This window comes from Staurois parvus, unplaced genomic scaffold, assembly GCF_062004578.1.
Source record: "Staurois parvus isolate SC_StPar_1 unplaced genomic scaffold, SC_StPar_1.0 ptg001642l, whole genome shotgun sequence".
Lineage (NCBI taxonomy): Eukaryota > Metazoa > Chordata > Amphibia > Anura > Ranidae > Staurois > Staurois parvus.
The window spans coordinates 1,651,645-1,673,646 of record NW_028319438.1 but is presented as its reverse complement, the minus strand read 5'-3'; the positions used below and the strand labels follow the sequence as shown (position 1 = coordinate 1,673,646).

General features: G+C 43.8%; 1 long non-coding RNA gene and 1 pseudogene across 1 annotated transcript; one reads left to right on the top strand and one right to left on the bottom strand.

Annotated features, from left to right (window-relative positions):
* The first annotated feature begins 635 nt into the window (after window positions 1–635).
* On the top strand, window positions 636–1,222 carry LOC149434908 (uncharacterized). Its single transcript, XR_016308597.1, has 2 exons — window positions 636–835; window positions 949–1,222. It is a non-coding gene; the product is annotated as an uncharacterized LOC149434908 (long non-coding RNA).
* Window positions 1,223–17,794: 16,572 nt separating this feature from the next.
* Window positions 17,795–17,910, bottom strand: LOC149434907 (U2 spliceosomal RNA; annotated as a pseudogene).
* Between the last annotated feature and the right edge of the window lie 4,092 nt (window positions 17,911–22,002).

Here is a 22,002-nt window from a genome sequence, read left to right as displayed (position 1 = left end):
AATAGTAGCCTTATGGTAATTTTCAGAGGGTCAAGGGCCCTTGACCCTCTGAAAATTACCATAAGGCTACTATTGCAGCGGTTCGCAAACGACAATCTTTCATGGAAATTTATCTTCCACCGGTGGCAAGTTATTTCAGCTTACGGCTGTTGAGATCTATAGAGCATTTATGGTATTAAAAGGGCATGCTATATGGGCCTAATTTACCCTGTATATTCGGAGAATTTTTTGTAAATCCTCTTTTGAGGACGATCTACATATATATATATATATATACGCTATCCTATCCAGGTGTTGTGCTGTGACATAGCCATATCCTCATGAAACCGCAATAACCCTCTCATTTTGAGTAATTTTTGGAAACCCTCTATTGGGTATAAATACTCAGGCCTGTATAGCCTGTTACATGCTATACACATAGTATATGGAGCAATAATCTTCTCATTTTGAGTAATTTTTGGAAACCCTTTATTGGGTATAAAAACTCAGGCCTGCATGGCCTGTTATACGCTATATACACAGTTGATGTGTTTGGAATCCATGTATTGTGACTACCTGGCTCCCCACCCCCACATGTATCTTGGAAAAGCATCAAGGACCTGATCCTATTTCAAGTCGACAGAAGTCTTCTTGATCTTCATTTATGGTAATATACCCACTCTATGTGTGTCTTGTTTTCAGGGTGGCCTGATGCCCATGATCTTTATATGTATCACTATTTTTCTATATATATCCTCAGAATCATTTGGTACTATGGACCCTGTTTCACTTGGGGTGGCTATCCAGGAAGTCCCTACATTTGAGAAGTTGGCCTGTTAATCTCACTATTGAGAAGGTAATAGTAGTATCCATTGATTATTGCAGAGGGAGGCTTTGTGAATTTTGGATGGTTTTTGGTTTTTTGGTTTTCATACTTCTATATATATACTATGTACTTCTGTGTTCCAGCTTTTTCATACCAGGAGATACCTGACATATATTGGGAACACATTTGCTGAATACATGGTTCATTTGAATACAAGACGAAAACCTATGGAAACCCAGGATAACTATATCACCACTATATAACTCTGCCTTATGGTACTCTATTTGCTAAGATGACCCGAAACTGAAGACGCCTAGTGCTTTTTAACATGATTTTATTACTTTTTTCATATGTACACCGTGCTCATGTTTAACCTCCTTATGATCTATGTGATCAAATAAAGTATTGTTTGGAATATTTTTGAATTCATATTACTCCGCGTGGATCACTTAGTAACCTTCTTTTTCCAGGTAGGGGTGTTCTTGTCACACTACCATTTTGCTTAGTATGTACTTTTTGGGTTTATGGATCCACACTTATACAAGTGAGTCGGAGATAAGTCAATGACACCAGCTATACGTGTCATTCTGGGTGGCCAGTTTGTGTTTTATTGTTGTGTCATTTATTATACCATTTCCCCAGTAAGGAAGAAGTACAAGGTCTTCACCCTACTGTTATTTATTATACCATTTCCAAATTATGGAAGAATTCTAACATCTTCACCCTGCTGTCATTTATTATACCATCAGCTCAGTAAAGAAGAGTTACAAGGTCTTCACCCTACTGTCATTTATTATACCCTTTCCAAATTATGGAATAATTCTAAAGTCTTCACCCTGCTGTCAATTATTATACCATCTAAATCGGTAAAGAAGAGTTGTAAGGTCTTCACCCTACTGTCATTTATTATACCATTTCTGCAATAAAGTTCTAGCCCCCGCCACCTCCAAAAAAAAGAAAAGTCAGCAGCTACAAATACTAGTAGGGCACTTACCTGTCCATGCATCCAGTGGTGTCTTCACCCCAAGCCCATTCTTCAATTGGCTGCCGGGTGCTGGCATCATCTTACCTAAGGGAAACCGGCAGTGAAGCCTTGCAGCTTCACTGCTGGTGATCTACTGCGCATGTGCGAAGCACTCTGCGCTTTATGAATGGGCTGCAGTCGTCTGGGACCTTGGAAGTGTCCCAGAGGGCTGTGGGGAGTGCCAATCTCACGGCTCAGTTTGCCGTGGCGAAGTGAGCCAGAAGTGGGAGCGGGGACCTGTCAAAACCAGGTACGTTTCCCCCTCCCCCCCCCCAAAAAAAAGGTGCTACTTTTCGCTGGAACTCCACCTTAAGGAAGAATTATAAGGTCCTCACGCTACTGTCATTTATTATACCATTTCCAAATTAAGGAAAAATTATAAGGTCCCCACCCTTCTGCCATATATTTTACCTTTTCCCCAGTAAGGAAGAATTATAATGTCTTCTCCCTACTGTCATTTATCATCCCATTTCCCCTGTAAGGAAGTAATATATTTGATGTAATTACAGTATATCAGCACAGAGTAAACTGATAAGGGGTATTTAGGTCCAAAGGACACCTTCAGCAGTTTACTTCACAGGGACTTGAAGAATTCATTTTTTAAAAAAAATTTAAATTATGTGAAAAATAGAAATATAAATATAAATGTAGCAGTGCTGCAAACAGCCAGGGGAAGATTTGTACATTAAAATTAAACTCCAGGCAAACAGCTAAATACACATAAAAAATACAGGCATGGGCTCTGTTTTACCTGCCAAAGGATGATTCTGTCTATCCAGTTCTGACATTTACACAGATCTGCCATATCACACAGCCCTAATCTGGCAGGGCAACACCTGAAGTTTCTCTGCTACATTTCAGTAACACATTTCACCCCCCCCAAAACGTAACTGGACAGTAAAACAGAGAAACAGTACTCTTTGTATTGTAGCACTGTAACTGATTGTCACCTTGAGCTGCTTCTCCCTTTCGTAGTCTGAGCTCTGCTGTACATGGACTGCAAGTGGTTTGAACCAAGCCAAATTTATGTACTTACATTGCTTGAATTAAAGAAAATGCAAGCCATGGTGGGAGGTAAAAATAGTGCCAAGCATGGGGTGCAGGGGAAAATAGTGGACAGAGAGGTGTGAGGGGTAACAATGGTGCCCAGAGAGGGGATGGGCAGGACTGGTGGTAGCCTATTTTGTGCCCTAGGCAAGACCAGCTACTTGCACCCCCCCCCAAAAAAAAAATAAAACTTCACCTATAGTTCTACTTCACTCCTCCTAGCACACATCCTTTTTCCCCTCAAATTTTCCACCCTAGCACAAATCCTCTTCCCAAATCCCCACCCCCCCAGCATAAATCCCCCCAATCCCACCTCCTAGCATAACCCTCTCCAAATTTTCCTTCCCGGCACAAATCCTTCTTCCCCACCCAAATACCCTCTCCTAGCGCAAATCCCCAACACATCCGCTCCCAGTCCCACATCGTAGCCCAATTCCCCCCCCATCCCCCTTCTAACACAAGTCCCCCCTAACACAAGTCCCCCCCAATCCCCTCTCCTAGCACAAATTTCATCCCAATCCCCTCTCCTAGCACAAATCCCCCCCACCCAAATCCCCCCTCCTAGCACACCCACCCAATCCCTCCTCTTAGCACAAATTCCCCCCCCTAATCCTCCCTTCTAGCACAACCCCCCCAATCCCCTCTTCTAGCACAAATTCCCCCGATCCTCCCTCCTAGCACAAATCCCCCCAATACTCTCTCCTAACACAAATCCCCCCTCCCAATCCCTCCCCTAGAACAATTCCCCCCAATCCCCCCTCCCAGCACCACTCCTATTCCTTTAATCCTCTCACCTAAGACAAATTCCCCCAAATCCCTCCTCTAGCTAAACCCCCTCCAAATTACCCTTCCCAGCATAAAATCCACCTTACCTAAATCCCCCCAAAGCCCATTCCAGCACCCCCCTAGCCATGGTGTAGAGTAGAGAAACCAGTGGCTGCGGCTGCGCCCCTAGGCGGCAGTGTGCCCTAGACGGCTGCCTAGTTTGCCTATTAGTAGCACCGGCCCTGGGTATGGGGAAGCTATCTGTGTCACAGCTGGGGAGATGCACCCTCTCTATTTGTCCTGGTGACCACTTTCACTGGAACTACAGGTGACAGAAAATCTTATACTGTTACTGTGATAACTATACACTCGACCTCATCCTGTGCAGCAGCAGTGGTTATACACATGGGAGGAGAATGGAGTGTGAAGTTGCTCTTTTTCTTTCTCTCAACAGATGATCTAACAGGGGAGGATCATGGGACATGTAGTCTTATGGAGAAGCACTGCACTGTTAGTGAATCAGGGTTGTGGACTCCAACTTTCCCTGCAAACAGAGGTGGAGAGGACTGAAAGTATTCTGAGCAAATGTGCAAAAGTCCAGGCAGACAGTATGGAGAAACCAAAGTGTGGGGACCTGCTGCTGTGCGTGCCTACACTGGAGAGAACCTGGTTAGGGCCACAGTGTCTAGGACTGAGCTATGAAAGTTTTTGCTGCTGGAGACTGGAGCAGTAGAGACCTGTTGCTGTATGTGTTTGTGTCTACCCCAGACAGAGCTATCGAATACAAGAGAGCTGGAGCTAAGCTTAGAGGTCCTGATCATGAGGAATGAGTTATCAGAACCCAAGTTCCCAGAGACCGCAGCACTGCCAAGGGCTCAGGACAAGATTCACGTGCACCTGGATTGGTGAGCATAATCAGCTGTACTTATTCCATCACTTTCTTTAGTTTAATGCCGGTAGAGATTTTCCACTTAGCAGCCCTACAGCCCTCTACTTCATACAGTTTTAAAGAGACAGTAATATGTGCATCACCGTACAGATGGGCCCCACAATTAGCCAGCTTAAATTTGTTAATAGGGCACCAGGTACTTTACAGTCATCCTCAGGGGTGCATGCGGGAATGTGTAAACCCACCTACTCTTAGGGGTGTGTATACAGAGAGAATTTGGGAACACATTTTGACTAGCTATTGCCGAGAGTCACAGTGAGATTTTTCTTTATGCCATTTCTCCAGCACATTTTAAGCTAGCCAGCAAAAAAATCAGCAAAAAACAGCGAAAATGGAGTTATTAGTTGCCTGCATTTTGTGGAAGCCACATTAATACGTCAGAGGTGGTTTGATGTGCATAGTTAAAACAAAGCAGTTAGGGTTTTTTTTTGCTAAGTGTGCTTAAGAACCTATTTGTACTCTTTTTGAAAGTCAACTTTTGGGTGAAACTCATTACAGAGAGGTTCTAGGTGGGGTTCTTATGGTTTTCCTATCAGGATCACAAAATCTATCAAGATGCTGGAGTATAGAGTCTCCAGTCATGTTTTTTGTTGACTTTCATGGAGGACATCAACCAGAGGCTTAATTGCGGTATCCATTCTATTATGCATAGGGAGACCAGGGGCAGACTGACCATTTGGAAACTAGGGCACTACCCGAGGGCCCGGGGTCAGTAGGGGGCCCCGTGAGATGCCCCTGATACCTTTTTCATAGGCTTTTTTGAGTTTGGGCAAGGACACAGGGGCCCCATGATCCCCTATTGCCCCATGAGTTGTCAGTCAGGGAGACTTTTTAGTTTTGAAATTTTTACATGAGAGATGGTTTGCCACATCCTTAATCTTACTTTTCACTTCAGAGCAGAAAAAACAGGCCAACAATACCGCACGTGCAAGTCCCATTTTCCTTCATTTACAGAAGCCTACAGGAAAAGGCCTCCTAATCCTAGACACAGATCCTGCACGCTAAGACTGCTAATGCCACATGCAAAGAGGATGAAACTACTCTACACACAGATTGCAAATGCTCTGCCGAGAAAGATAAGCTTACATACACCTCATCTAAATATAGAATACAATGAACACACATAGAGGAAAAGGGTGCTTAACCTCCCTGGCGGTCTGATTATTTCAGATTTTTGGTGCTGAAAGCGGTACCATTATTTTGCATGGAAATATGTAGTTTTTTTATTGTAGGCTGTAATTTTTAGGAATAACTCACTGAAATCTGTCCGAACAAGAGTCTAGTAAACATCCCGGGGATGATAAAACTTGAAACACGAAATCATAAATGATAATTTAATAAATAATCATAAAAAATAATAATATAATAATAATACATTTAATTCAATAATATAATCAAACCAAAAACACTGAAATTTGAAATAGAGCGCCAAGTTCGCACATCGCTGAGCAAAGTCGCAAAATCGTTTTCAGTGTCTGATGAGGAATTTCCCCCACGAATCATTATCACTCAATTCTGCACTCAATTCTGTTGTTCTGTAGCTGATCTAAACCCGCTTTTGACCTAAAGGGACGCTTTTTGGATGCCATGGACATTTCTCAGTTTCCAGGCAGAAAGAACAGACAAAATGCAGGCAGGGCGCCGGACAAAGCACTCGGGACAAAATGTATGTGAAATGGGTTGAATTTTACTACGTAAAATTTGTTTGGAAAAAAATGACATTTTTTAAAATTTTCAAATTTCCCGCCGCCGGCGGCGCCCGTACGTCCCGACGTCACAGGGACCGGAACACAGAAGCCGGATGCCGGCATCGGCCGGAGGAGATGGCCGGGGACGCTGCAGGGGACACATCGCGGGAGCGAAGGACAAGGTAAGCTCTGCAGGGACTCCCTATGCAGCGCCACATGGTAAGCCCGAGTATAGCTCGGGGTTACCGCTTTTGGTACTGAAACTTTACCCCGAGCTACACTCAGGAATATCGCCAGGGGGGTTAAAGAAATACTTCATGTTGGCTATAAAATTAACGGATGGACTTATTGCACAGGTGGCAACCTATCACGGGACCACACTTGGAGTCACTGAGCTCCTGAGAGCGACCCATTCTTTCACCAATGTTTGTAGAAGCGTCTGCATGCCTAGGGGCTTGATTATATACACCTGTGGTCATGGAGGGGATTGGAACACCTGAATCACATGATTTGGAGGGCTGGCCCAATAATTATGGCAATATAGTGTATGTAAAACTAATCATTAAAATCTCATACCTGTATTGACATGTTAATGTTGTTCCTAAAGTCATTATCAATATTTTTAAATCTACAGATTTATAAAATCTGAACTCCAGGATAAGCAAATATTTTCTAAATACATTTGTCACGTGTATTCTTCCTTGAATCTTGGTGTGCTTTGTGTATTTCTTCCGGGCCGGTGCAGTAATGAAACTTTGCCTTCCTGTAATAAAGACCGGTCACTGCTGCTCTCTCTCCTTGCGCAGGGTGACTGGTCTTGTCTCTGCCCATCCTGTAGTTTTCTGCAGGCAGCCTGTAGTAGGTGGAGCCTTCTGCTCCCCCTCCCACAGCTCTGTTCTCTGCACTGGCTATGTACTGCGTGATGATGTCACTGCTGCTTTCATATGGGTTTGCAAAAACATTTGGTGGCTGTTGAGAAACATATATTTTTATATGCCTAGGATGATCCTGCCCTAGTAGGCCTTGTTCAGGTACTTCCTGTTAGAGGGTGACAGCATTCTGTCCCTGTCTCCTTAGACTGCATACATCACACAGGCATGGTCCTTAGTTATTTTTTTATTTCAGGTACTTATATAGCACCATCAATTTACACAGCACTTTACATATATATTGTACATTCACATCAGTCCCTAACCCTCAAGGGGTGTACAATCTAAGGTCCCTAACTCACATTCATACATACACATACTACGGACAATTTAGACAGGATCCAATTAATATACCAGCATGTTTTTGGAGTGTGGGAGGAAACTGGGGTACCGGGAGGAAACCCACGCAGGCACAGGGAGAGCATGCAAACTCCAGGCAGATGGTTCCATGGTTGGGATTCAAACCAACAACCCTAGTACTGCCAGGCGGAAGTGCAAACCATTTAGCCACTGTGCTGCCCACAGTTAGTTGTCACCATCCAGTGGGCAAAAAAAGACTGAAGGAGATCAGAAGAACTGGCATGCAACAAACGATGAGAAGAACTGGAAATAGGTTTTTGTTTTTATTTTTTTAAATGGCAGCTGTTTATGAAAAACAAATTCATAAAAAAAACTATTTTTTTGCAATTAGGTTTTACATCCTATTTAAACTGCAGTCAGCTGTGACTTTCTACACCCTTTTTAAACCAGACAGGAGGAAAGATATAGTCCACTGCAGCCAATCAGAAGCCTGCAAATTCCAGCCTGTGATGGAAATGTGTTCATTGGTGTAGCCCAGCCTTTCTCAACCAGGGTGCCCAGGCACTCTGGGGGTGCCTTGAGGTTTCTTCAGGGGTGCCTTGGCAAAATGTCTACAAATTGCCCAAAACTAGTATACAAGCCAGCGGGTGGAACAAGCCTGCCTTTTGGTTACACAAAGCCCCAGGTTTTCATTGTGCGCCATTACAATTTTCTAGCCGCCGGAGTCCTGACAACCAATGACATGATCACTTCATAAGGAGGATGTCAGCTACCTGCACAGCATCCTAGTTTGACCCTCTCCTGCCCCTCTCCATCAGTACTGGGGTTACATTAGCTCAATGATGGAGAAAAACTGAGGGAGAGGAGAAACATTGGAATACTAGTCAGTGCCAGTGTGCAAAAGTGTTTTTGCTTTGGAAGAATAAATCACCTCTTTCGTTGAGTGTCCTATGTGTATGGATGTTGCTGCATTATATAAAACTATTAGAATAGTTTTTCACATTTTAGAATTGGAAGCCCTTTTAAAATTATGGACATTCTTGAGGCACCCCATTTTAGAATGGGGTGCCTCAAGGGTGCCTTGAGGACTGTTCATAATTTTAAAGGGTGCCTTGACTGATAAAAGGTTGAGAAAAACTGGTGTAGCCAATGCACTACTATTACCCTGTCGGGCACATTTAAGTGAAGTCCCAATGTTAAAGGGAGACCAGGGGCGGACTAACCATTTGGAAACTCGGGTCAGTAGGGGGGCCCCATGAGATGCCCCTGGTACCTTTTTCATAGGCTTTTTTGAGTTTGGGCAAGGACACAGGGGCCCCATGATCCCCTATTGCCCGGGGGCCCCATGAGTTGTCAGTCCGCCCCTGAGGGAGACATAATGATTTGGTAATGTAACTTTTGCATGTTTTATAGGCATGCTGAACCATATATAAAGTCTTTTAGATTGCCCTCTTGTGGATATCCATGATTCATTACAACCACCCAGCCTTCCCTCCTAAGCACGAGGTTGAAAGGTGTTTGCAGGTCTTACTTCTGCTTGTTTTCACATGCGTTTTAACTAAACCTTACTCATTAAAATTTTGCAACTCTGATGATAACATAGTCAATTTTTTTTTTCTTGCAAGCACAACGGTGTACACTTGCAATTTAAAAGGTACTAAGTGCACGTTTTATGGCATTTTATTTTAAGAGCACATTTTATGGCAGATTCACCAAAAAGTTTCAGGTGATAAACTGGGTATTTAAAGCAGAATTAAATTCTAAAAGTAAAAAATTGCTAAGAGGTAAGGATTGTTGGCATAAGGGACATGTAAAAAACTGCTAGGGGATAGAGGTTTTTTAGTAAAAGAGACAGGCAAAGATGTTTGCTCTTTTCCCCATCATTGTTTTTATTTTCTTTTATTAATTTTTTTTTTTATCTATTTAATTTTGTTATTTTTTTTATTTTATTTTTAATTTACACATGCACCATTCAATGTACACTTGGCCCAGGTGCCAGGATGTGCAGGAGTCACATGAGCCAGAATGCACTGGAGGATTTATCATCAGTGGTCACCAAATTTCTGGTAGTGGGACCTGGAAGAATTGGCAGTGGAGATGGCAATAGTGGGGTACACAGCAATGTCAAGTTTATGGACTTGTCATCGCTAGAGAGCAACACAGAAGGAGGCAGGTGTGCTTCCTATTCTGTAGGTTTTACTGTGCATACTTACAGATTATGGCAAAAGCTCATCCCCACTGTGACAGACTGCCTGGCACCCAGCCTGGGTGCATCGGCCAAACAGTGGCTCCTGCCCTCCACACCCTTCCAACAGGCTAAGAGATAATATCAGCCCTTTACCCCAGGCATCGTACAAGGACAATATGTTGAAGAAAAAAAAAAGGAATCACTTTATTGAACAGAAATATATGTTTTTATGCACTTCAGAAATAGGGGCAGTCACCACATGAACAATAAAAACAAATATTACACATTGGAGTAAACATCACACAATGATTAGGTAACTAGATAAAGTTGACACAAGACTAATCCCATCATGTAGGAACCTCCAGGAGGATTAGACAACAGACAGAAACAATAGGTGACTCAATTAACTCAATTGACAATGGGAGAGAGACACAACAATAAACACCTTTACAAACAGATCACAGCAGGAGACCCCAGCATCAGGTTGTTTTGAGCTGATTATAATATTAACATCTGCTCTGAGTCCAGGAGGGGGTTGAAGCAGTCAATGCTGGTTTAAGCTGTCTATACCCAACAAAACCCTAATACTGTATCCATGTCCTCCAGTTCTCAGAATCTGTGTGTTGACATGGACTTGAATCCAAAGTAAAACTCCTCCAAAGGTCCCCCCAGGCACACACCTCCCAAAGAATAGAGACCCTTCAAATGCCAGGGCCCATAGTGTTAGGGATCCGGGTATGACCAGAAATGTGTGGACTGACACAGGGAAACACAGGCTCCAGGTATAGTATCAACAATACAATTTATTAAAGACTAAACAATACATAAACGCAGTGCAAGACTAAACATAAACACAGTGCAACCAAACCTCCAACAGATAACAATAAGAACAATACTAAACGTAGTCGGGCAGGCCGGGTCGGTAGCAAACGGGCAGGTAAGGTACAAGGAGCAGGCGGAAGCGTAGTCAGGAATAGCCAAGGTCAGGACAAGCAGAGTTCATGCAGAGTCAGGATTAAAGCAGAATCAGGATCAGGCAGGAAGCAGACAGGATGCAGGTACAGAGGCTCATGGGAAACATACACCAAGGCCCTGATCACAGGCCTGGCCATTCCTTAAATACACCTGCTGTAATCAGCCTCAGGTGATGGCTCATTGCAGGAGTGAGCCTCTGGTTGCTGAGAGCACCCGCTGGCCAGCCCTGGTACTGCAGCCCACAAGGCAGGTGAGTCCCACCACCACTGGCAAGTCCATTCCTGACACATAGTCTGTATCCAAGAAGCTAGCCTGCAATCTCCTCCAAAAGACCCTGTCCCTGTTGGGTCTGTCACACCCATCCACAAAGTTTACTTCCATGTTAGATGAAAATTTACAACAACTCAGCTTTTCCTGTTAAAGACAGCTGAAAGAAGCCAAGGAAGAGCCAAGAGATATAGACCATCAATGTCAAGGAAGGTGAGGTCAAGCAGCCAGTAACCACTTGACAGACACTGGACTCACAGTCATTTCTCAGATGGAGGACCACACAACAGGTGGACCATCAACCTGCAAATGAACAGTTAACCAGGCAAGAGAATATTAGTCTGGTTCTTGGTCATAAGCAAGTGTGTAATCTGTAATCTACAGATTCCAAAATATTAATGGGGCTCAACCCAGTACCTCACCTCCTTCTTAATTTTCCATGAAGCAATGGCATTTTCCATTGGTAGTCACTGGCCTACTGAACAGCAGTGAAGCTTCCTCTTTAACACGGTTAACCGTTGACTTGTACTGCTCCAACATTTACAGCAAACTGGTGTTTAGTCAGCAAGTCTGCAACAGGCTGGAAAATATCACTTCCCCACTGTACCACCTTATTTGTAAGCATCTTCAGTTCTGATCGGTCTCTACAGTCATGGCCGAAATTGTTGGCACCCTTGATATTTCTCCAGGAAATCATGTATTTCTCACGAAACGTATTGCATTAACACATGTTTTGCTATACACATGTTTATTCCCTTTGTGTGTATTGGGACAAAACAAAAAAAGGGAGGAAAGAAAGCAAATTCGACATAATGTCACACAAACCTCCAAAAATGGGCTGGACAAAAGTATTGGCACCCTTTCACAACTGCGGATAAATAAGAATGTTACAAGCATGTGATGCTCCTGTAAACTCACCTGGGGCAAGTAACAGGTGTGGGCAATATAGAAATCACACCTGAAAGCAGATAAAAAGGAGAGACGTTCACTTAACCTTTGCATTGTGTGTCTGTCTGTGCCACACTAAGCATGGACAACAGAAAGAGGAGACGAGAACTGTCTGAGGACCTGAGAACCAAAATTGTGGCAAAATATCAACAATCTCAAGGTTACAAGTCCATCTCCAGAGAACTAGATTTGCCTTTGTCCACAGTGCGCAACATTATCAAGAAGTTTGCAACCCATGGCACTGTAGCTAATCTCCCTGGTCGTGGACGGATGAGGAAAATTGATGAAAGATTGCAACGCAGAATAGTCCGGATGGTGGATAAGCAGCCCCAAACATGTTCCAAAGACATTCAAGCTGTCCTGCAGGCTCAGGGAGCATCAGTGTCAGCGCGAACTATCCGTCGACATTTAAATGAAATGAAACGCTATGGCAGGAGACCCAGGAGGACCCCACTGCTGACACAGAGACATAAAAAAGCAAGACTACAGTTTGCCAAAATGTACTTGAGTAAGCCAAAAGCCTTCTGGGAAAACGTCTTGTGGACAGATGAGACCAAGATAGAGCTTTTCGGTAAAGCACATCATTCTACTGTTTACCGAAAACGGAATGAGGCCTACAAAGAACAAAACACAGTACCTACGGTAAAATATGGTGGAGGTTCAATGATGTTTTGGGGTTGTTTTGCTGCCTCTGGCACTGGGTGCCTTGACTGTGTGCAAGGCATCATGAAATCTGAGGATTACCAAAGGATTTTGGGTCGCACTGTAGGGCCCAGTGTCAGAAAGCTGGGTTTGCGTCCAAGATCCTGGGTCTTCCAGCAGGACAATGACCCCAAACATACGTCAAAAAGCACTCAGAAATGGATGGCAAAGAAGCGCTGGAGAGTTCTGAAGTGGCCAGCAATGAGCCCAGATCTAAATCCCATTGAACACCTGTGGAGAGATCTTAAAATTGCTGTTGGGAAAAGGTGTCCTTCCAATAAGAGAGACCTGGAGCTGTTTGCAAAGGAAGAGTGGTCCAAAATTCCGGGTGAGAGGTGTCAGAAGCTTATTGATGGTTATAGGAAGCGACTGATTTCAGTTATGTTTTCCAAAGGGTGTGCAACCAAATATTAAGTTAAGGGTGCCAATACTTTTGTCCAGCCCATTTTTGGGGTTTTGTGTGACATTATGTCATATTTGCTTTTCTGCCTCTGTTTTATATTTGTTCCAATACATACAAAGGGAATAAACATGTGTATAGCAAAACATGTGTTAATGCAATACCTTTTTTGTGTGAAATACTTGATTTTCAGGAAAAATATCAAGGGTGCCAACAATTTCGGCCATGACTGTATATATTTATAAGTTGATATAGTTAAACTCATTGTTACATAAAGCAGCTAACAAAAATTATGTAATTTGGTAATAGCGAGCATGGGCTGTGAAGTAGCGGAATGCCAGGAACAAAATGTAGGTAATCTTTAAATGCGTCAAGCTTATGTCAGCTAATACTTTTGAAGGGTAACGCGTAAACAAGGGACTGGAGACTGGGAGAGTGGCGGCTTGGCAGAGGGGTCACAACAACATAGGGCGATTGTGCCAGCCTAATGCGCTCAACCAGCTGTGATTGGCAACACGCCCAGGACACTGCATTGTCTGTGATGGGTGCATATGAAAAGAGAATGACATAAGGGCTCTACAGAAACCCATACCTGGACCAGCCTCCAGTTCATAAACAACATGGGTGACTGAATTGTGTAATGATGGAAGATGTCTGGAATTGTGCCCTTTAGCTTATATTCTGATTTGTTCAACCAGTGGTAAAAAGCTGTTTAGTGTTTTTTTAATAATAGGGAATGATCAGTGTATTTTTCCTTCATTTCCTGTTGTCCCACTGCCAGAACAGGAAGTGAGGGAAAATTTACCCAAAACAGACTCAAAAATAAATAAAAACATGATTATTCCTTCTCAATATCATCCTAAACTTTAAATACATTTTAGTACACTATGATATTGAAATCTCCTTGGTCTCTGGTCTCTCTGGAGCTACCACAATGATATCTACAAACCAGTGGTACATCTAATCCTCTCTGGGACCCAAAGCAAAATATTTCATTTTTTTTAACATCTCCTCATTATGATTAAAAACTTCCATGCATAAAAAGGCAATATATAATGAACGAAGTAGCTTGGACAAGCTATGAAACATCTTCAGCAGAACAAATCCAGTTGAATGTGACTAACTCAGCCATTCACAGCCAGGGTTCCATGAAACTCTAGACTCCCTCAAAAGGTTGCTAGGGGTTCCTTGAGATGTGGTTGACTGTCCTCCCATTTAATGGTGCCTGCATAGTTCTAGGACCAATGGCACTTGGCAGAGCCAGCAGTATGACACCAATTATCATTTTAACTGACTGTAAGGCAGGCATTCTGACCACCTTTGTACGGGTTGCATTTTTCATACTGATCACCAATGTAAGGGGCAATTTCCCACTGATCCATGATAAACTGGTTTTAGCAAGACCAAGACCTGAAAATAATTCTAGGGGATCCTCTGAGGTAAAAAGGTTGAGAAAAGCTGGACTAACTACCACTGGATATAATGGACCAAATAGACTATGACATTGTCTGTCATCTATCTATATCTATCTATCTATCTATCTATCTATCTATCTATCTATCTATCTATCTATCTATCTATCTATCTATCTATCTATCTAATGAGGGTAAGAGGCTAGGTTGAAGAAGGATGAAGAATCAGCATTTGAGTTTACAGGTAGGAGCAGGGTTGAGGATTTTGTTTGGGACGAGAGCTAAGTTGAAATTTAGCAGTTAGGCTGAGATATAGTAGTTTCGTTGAGATCTAAGGATAAGGGGTTGGTTTGAAGTTGGGGTGACAGATGGGGTTAGGGTTGGGAGTTATTGGTTAGGTAGAAGGTTAGGAGGTTTAGGGTTAGAAACTACTGTATAATAAGGGTTAGGTTGAAATTTAAGTCATCTCCGTTTTTTTTTATCTGGTTGAAGATAGATTGTGTGAAGCAGACACCGAATGGCTGTTGTAGGTGCTAGGCAGCATCTTGGGACAGTAGACCTAAAATTCTAGGTCTACTTTAAAATTGTGTATATGGATCGAAAGCTGCCAGCATCTCATCAGGCCATAATGATCATCAAAACTGGAAATTAGTACAAATTGATAAGGTCATTAAAAAAACAATCAAGATTCATTTTTCATTTGAAAAATATGATCAAACATGTGTTGGCACCTGACCATCACACCTTACGAACTTATTTGACATCCCATTCCAAAACCATGGGGATTAGTTATAGTAATATATTAGTAATTATAGCAACACCTTGTAGCTATAACAGCCTCAACCCATCTGGAATCTATTTCCACAAGATTTTGAAATGTGTCTGTCAGGGATCGGTGTCCCTGCCGCGATACGCCGGGCGGCGCATGCGCAGGACACCAATGCAGTCCAATCAGCGGGCAGCGGGACCTGGGCGATCGCGACGGCCGCGCATGCGCACTCGCGATCACGGACGCGCGCCTGGCACCAATGACAGCGCAGGCTATTTAAACGGGGATAGAGGTATGTCAAATTGCCGTTTGGTCGTTGTTCCTGTGTTCCTGTACCTGATCCTGTGTTACTCCGTTGCCGACCTCTGCATTGTACCTGACCTTGATTGTATCCTGCTTAACCCCTGGCTTGCCTGACCATCCTTCTGCCTGACCCTTTGTACCGCGCTGTCCGCTAGTTACTGAACCCGGCTTGTGACCTCGACCATTCTCTGCCTGCTCCTCTGGTACCTCGCTGCCCGCACATTGCTGACCTGGTCCGCCTGACTACGCCTTCAGTTACCCAGACGATCCATCCATCCATCCCGCACGGATCACTACTGGTAAGTCTGCCTGCCTCTTCCCATCAGACTCCATGCCCGCAGTCCCCTGCCGGTGCTCTCTACCACAGCCGGACGCACTCGGGCGTCGCGACCTGGTTCCAGTCTGCACCAAGTCCATCCCCACCATCAGGGGCCCTGGTGAATAGCAGGCTGGGACTTAAACCCCGCGCCCTGAGGAAATCCGTGCTGTGGGCTGCTAGAGACACTGCCAGGCGGTTCCTGACAGTGTCTGTGGGGATTTCTGCCAGTTTTACCAATAGAGCATTTGTGATGTCAGGCACTTACATATCTGGGCAAGACCTGGGCTGCAATCAGCATTCTAAATAAACCCAAAGGTGTCCAGTAGGGCTGAAGCCAGGGCTCTGTGCAGACCACCAGAGTTCCGCCACACAAAACTGGTCAAACCATGTCTTTATGGAGTTGTTTTTTTACACAGGGGCACCGTCATGCTGGAACAGAAAAGGCCCTTCCCTAAACTGTTGCAACAAGATTGGGAACATACAATTGTTTAAAATATCTTTGTATTCTGTAGCATTAACAATACTCTTCAATGGAAACAATAATATTTAATAATCTGGAGGGTTGTCCATATACATTTGGCCATATAAAGTAGCTAGAATGCTTATAGAAGTCTAAAAAAAAATCACATTAATGTAATATTTTAATTAAATCGAATATACAATCAAAACATACATATACTAGATAGCTATAAAAGAAATGTACGCGTTTCATGCTAAGCCAGGAAGTGCTGAGCTAGAAATGAGAAGTTGCTGAAATGTCTAAATATAACCGATTAGCACTAAACTTGAAAGGAGTGAAAAGCATCACGTGAAAAGGCTACAAAGTAAATAAATCACAATAACAGACACAGTCATAAATCTGAGTCTTATGAAGTCGACTTCCAATTAGCAGTAGGTGAAAGCCATCAAAGAGGTGTTCCAATTAGCAGTTGCACATGTGAGTTTTCAAAGCAACATGATGCAACTAAAGGAGTCCCAAGGTCAGCCAAATAGTCTGCAGGTGTATTAGTCAAAAGCACACTGCAAAGTGCATTTTTCATGGGTGGGGGGACCGTTGCTGAACAAACATTCCTTTTGAAAAAAATGGGTTATCTAGTACTATGGCCAACAGTTTGGTTTTTGCTCGTTTTTACAAATCAGCTTTATGATCTAGAACACAAATTTATTTATTTATTTATTTATTTTAAGTCCACAAACGTGCAACTATAACGAAAAAACCCGTAAGTGAATCACAAAAAAAGTGCAAATGCAAAACACCACACGAAAAAGTGCACTTAGGGGTGTGCTTTGTCCTACCCCGAAAGGGGCTGGACCACTACCCTGATCCCCCGAGGCACGAAGCTCCTGACGGGGACAAGGTTCCCATTTGGTCCTCCTGGCCAAAAGGCCTGGTGGACCACCGTTCCTTGTGTCCAGCCGAAGCCAGACACCCAGTACTTGGTCAGGGGGCTCTCCCGGAGAGAAAACCCCCTAGGGACAGGGGAGGAAGGAACCAAAAGGCCACACATCCTCCCCCTAGACTTCAGGGTAGGCCCGAGGACCCACACCCTCCATCCTGTGAAAACACACACATAAGTAAAGAAAAAAGTGACAAGATGTGGGAGGTGTTAAATTAAATAAATAAAAAAGTGGTTGTGCCAAATTGTGCACAGACCAGGCCCTGAGGCCTGTAGCAAAAATTGCCCTGATCCTAGCCATAAGGCCTGGTCCTAAGGGCGCTGTGCATAAAAAGTTGAAAATACAGTGACCATGTGCCATCTTCACACAGTGGGGTCCCACACCCAGGTGTTACTAGTGGCACCCCTGAGGCGACTACTCAGGGGGCACTGGTTTGCGGACTCTCTGCCTTCCCAACCCCTGGCCAGACAAGGTAGATCCGTTCAAATCAGGAGGTACTGGGTCCTTCCGGTCTCCTCGGGGGAATTACTCCCAGGTCCCAGCTACGTGTGGGCATGCCGGTTTCTGTTCCCCCGGTACTAGCCTTCCAGACCCCCATCATACCAGCAGGGGTACTATACAACAGCCATCCCCGCAAAGCTAGAATGGCCAGGAGCACCCCCACTGGACACTGATAAGAACAGATACTACACTTGATCTTAGCCAAAAGGCCAAGAAGCGATCTAGAACACAAATTTTTTTTTTTTTTTTTTTTTTTAAGTCCGCAAACGTGCAAACTACAACGAAAAACCCGTAAGTGATCACAAAAAAAGTGCAAGTGCGAACACCACACGAAAAAGTGCACTTAGGGGTGTGTTTGTCCTACCCCCGAAAGGGTTGGACCGTTCGCCTGATCCCCCGGGGCACGAAGCTCCTGACAGGGACAAGGTTCCCATTTGGTCCTCCTGGCCAAAAGGCCTGGTGGACCACCGTTCCTTATGCCCAGCCGAAGCCGGACATCCAGTACTAGGCGAGGGGGTTCTCCCGAAGAGAAAACCCCCTAGGGATCAGGGGAGGAAGGAACCGTATGGCCACACATCCTCCCCCTAGACTTCAGGTAAGGCCCGAGGACCCACACCCTCCATCCGTGAAAAAAACACACACATAAGAACAGAAAAAGTGACAAAACGTGGGAGTGGTAAATAAATAGAAAATAAAAAAGTGGTACCGTGCCTAGATCTAGAACACAAATATACTACCCAGGTACAATTATGGCCAAACGTGTGTAGATAACTGACCATTACACCTATATAAACCATAGGCATTTGTTTGGAGTTCTTCCAACTCATTGTGGCTATAACAGCTTCAACCCTTCTGAGAAGGATTTCTACAAGATTTTGGAGTGCATCTTTGGGAACTTCTCTCCCTTCCACCAAAACAGCACTTGTGAGTTCAATTACTCACTTATCTGGACAAGAAGTCAGAGTCTTTGGCTTCCATATTTTATAAGTTGCTGATCTAAAACAAATATGCAGATTAGAAAAGTCAGAGTCAAGTCAGGACTTATCTGCACACGTGTTCATGATTAGTGACCTTCAAGACCGCAAGGGAACTAAGCACTGGTGAAAAGTAAGGATATGCCACCATTAATGGCAGCATCTGTATTTTCCTATTACATTTCTGTTTTAGAGTAGATAAAAAAATAATTATTTTGTTACAACTGTGTATTTTTTTCTATAAACTTATAGCCATGTATCAGAAGCACAGTATTTTTAATTTTAAATTTATTTTAAATTTAAAAAAATTAAAATTGATTTTAAAATGTTTTTTTACCCACTCTCGTATGTATCACTTACATTAAAAATTGCCATTCAATTTGTTTCAATAATTCTGAGTTATAAATAATTATATCTTCCAAGCCAACCAAAAGGAAGTGTCTCACCCGTTGTATATGCTGGGAAGAGTAAAAATATTCCGAAAGATCCCTTGCCTTCCAGGCGGTGTCTGAGGAGGATGTGTGTGCAGTTATTCACTGACCTCCCTGGATTGTTGCTTGGGAAGGACATGTGCTTTGAGAAGAAAGGCCTGAGTTTGGGGCCTGAAAGCTTGAACTGCCTTGCCAAAGGGACTATCCAGGAAAAATGAAGCTGGAACTTGGAGAGGAAGACCAGGGAGGCATTGTGTCTACTGAAAGAATATCTGGAGAAGCTGGGTTCAAGCTTAGACATGGCATGGCTCATCCAGAGCTCATCCAGGAACTTTGTGTGCTGCAACTGCTTTACATTCAGAAGAATACAGAGTGCCGGTCTAGCTTAAAGTTACTCTTCTGCATTGATTGTAAATAGGAATCGGATTCTGCGTTTGGTCTTTGGGTTTCCTATGCAGGAATTCCTTTCTCCCATGGGTTCATACTAAAAATGACTAGAGACCAATTCTTCACACCCCACAAAACATTAGGGATCCAATCCTGTGATGAAATGTTAGCCCTCCAAACCACTTGTGGTTACCTGACTTCTTCCAAGGACAGAGGACATAATTGAGTGCTGGAGTGGGAGCAAACCAAGCAGGGACGGCTGGTATGCATGCATGTATTTTGGTATTATCAGCCGTGATGCCCCACAAATAATGTCCAACTAACCTTCTGTAGTGAAAAAAATGGCAAAGATAGGTCTCTATTAACTTATATCAATTTAGAAGTGGCCTTGGTGGCTGAACACAGCCTACAGAGGTCATGGCATTATTGTGTCTTAATTCTATATACGGTACCCCAAACCAGCATTAAAGGTCTTGTAGAAGTTAGACATTGTTTGAAATTAGTCATAGCTAATATCATAGAAGTTGTGTAGGGCTGAGGAAACTGCAGTGTGATTTATCAGTACTGCATATGGGGTTTTAGGGTAAAGTAAGCTCAGACCTGAAAGTTGATGTTGCATTTTAAAGGTAATCTGTCAGGATAGATATAGTACATGGGAGCTGACAATTACAGTTGTTATTTATCCTTGCATCTCAATTTAGTAAGTCAATGACCTGAAAGAACTGGGCAGATTTGCAGTTCAGATTGCAGTGGCTGCATAGTTTGCTCATCATCTGGGTTCCACTAAGCCATGAAGCAAGGATGTTTGTGACACCTAAAGTTCCCCACAGCATGTACAGAGTTCCCATATTCATTCCCTGACAGCTTCCTTCAATGGTACCCACCTTTCTCTGGATTCTTCAGCACAAAAACCTGTGTCCCTTTTCCCTTTCCTGTGGTTATGGGGAGAGGTGTGTGTATGATCACCAAGCATATGTACAGTCCATTGTCTCCAGGTATCGAATTCCTTATTGTCAAATTGCTGGTCCCTTCCCAATCTGTTTCCAGGCTCACTCTGGGGTCCTCAAGTTCAGTTATGTTGCTCTCCTTGTTGCCCTGTTTTGATGTGAAACCATAGGCACTGACATTATTCCAGAACCACCAGAAGGTAACGGCAGTAGGCTTTGGAGATCTATTGTCAAAGGTGCATTTAAGGATTAGCGGAGTTTGCTCTTGAGCAGGCAGAAACTCTGGTACCTGTGTGACATTCCATGGTGTCACAAAACCTGGAAAGAAATGCAGAAGAAGATTATTTTGGTTTACTTGTATAGTAAGTCAGTAGCTCTCAAGGTCCTATGATCTGTGGGCCACTTCAAGTCACTTTAAGCTACACCTATCAAGAACAACCAATACTGGTACCATTTCTATATCCATACTTATGGTTTTGTATCTTACTGGATGTTTTCGTAATGCTGTTTGGTAAATTGCTTATTTTATACTGTAATAACCAGCACCAAGCCTGAACCACCTGATAGCAAGACCTGATCTGCAATATGGAGAGAGTACTGACACACCTTTCCAAATACAAAGTACTTAAATAGACTGATAACATTAAGTCTGTGCCTGATCATTGGGCTTGTCTGTCTGTGTGTGTCCTGGTTTCTGGTTTGATTGAATCTTGTGCAATAATTTTTATTAGGTCCAGGGGTGGACTGACCATTCAGGCATTCCCTGAGGGCCCGGGGTCAGTAGGGGGCCCAGTGAGAGGCTCACTGGGCACAATTCACTAAGTGGTATCTTACTGCATCTGAGTTTCCCAATGCTGGCTCCTGGCTGTCTGCCTGCTCCGCTGGCTTGACAGTTCTTAAATATGTAAGGAGCGGGGCCACCCGGGGACACCCATATATGACCCTGCCCCTTGTAGTGTCATCAACCGGGGCATGCTGGGTCAATGATGTCACAAGGAGGTGGGGCCACACACGTGATGTCACTGGGTGGCCCCACCCCTTACATATTTAAGGGAGACGGGCGGAGCAAGCAGATGGCCGGGAGCCGGCATCGGGAGCGGAGCCTCCTTTTTTTTTTTTTTTTCGGGTAGCAGCGGCGGTGCGCATCGTGATTGACGTTGGATCTACTCCGGGGGACATTCTCTTATTTTTCTTCTTTTAATAAAGGACTTCTCAAAGATTGTCTTATGTCTTTTTTCACACTACACTTTTTTTTCTGAATGGGTAGCAGTACCACGTACCCCATACTCATTCACATAGGGTGGGGGCCGGGATCTGGGAGCCCGCTTGCTAAAGGGGGCTTCCAGATTTGATAAACCCCTTGCCCGCAGACTCCCACAACCACAGGCCAAAAACTCCCCCCATGTTGAGGGCATGTGACCTGGCATGGTTCAGGAAGGGGGGCACTCGCTCATCCCCCCCCTTTCCTGACCTGCCAGGCTGCAGGCTCGGATAAGGGTCTGGTATGGATCTTGGGGGGGGACCCCAACACCATTTTTTCTTAATTTGGCATGGGGGTTCCCCTCAAAACCCAT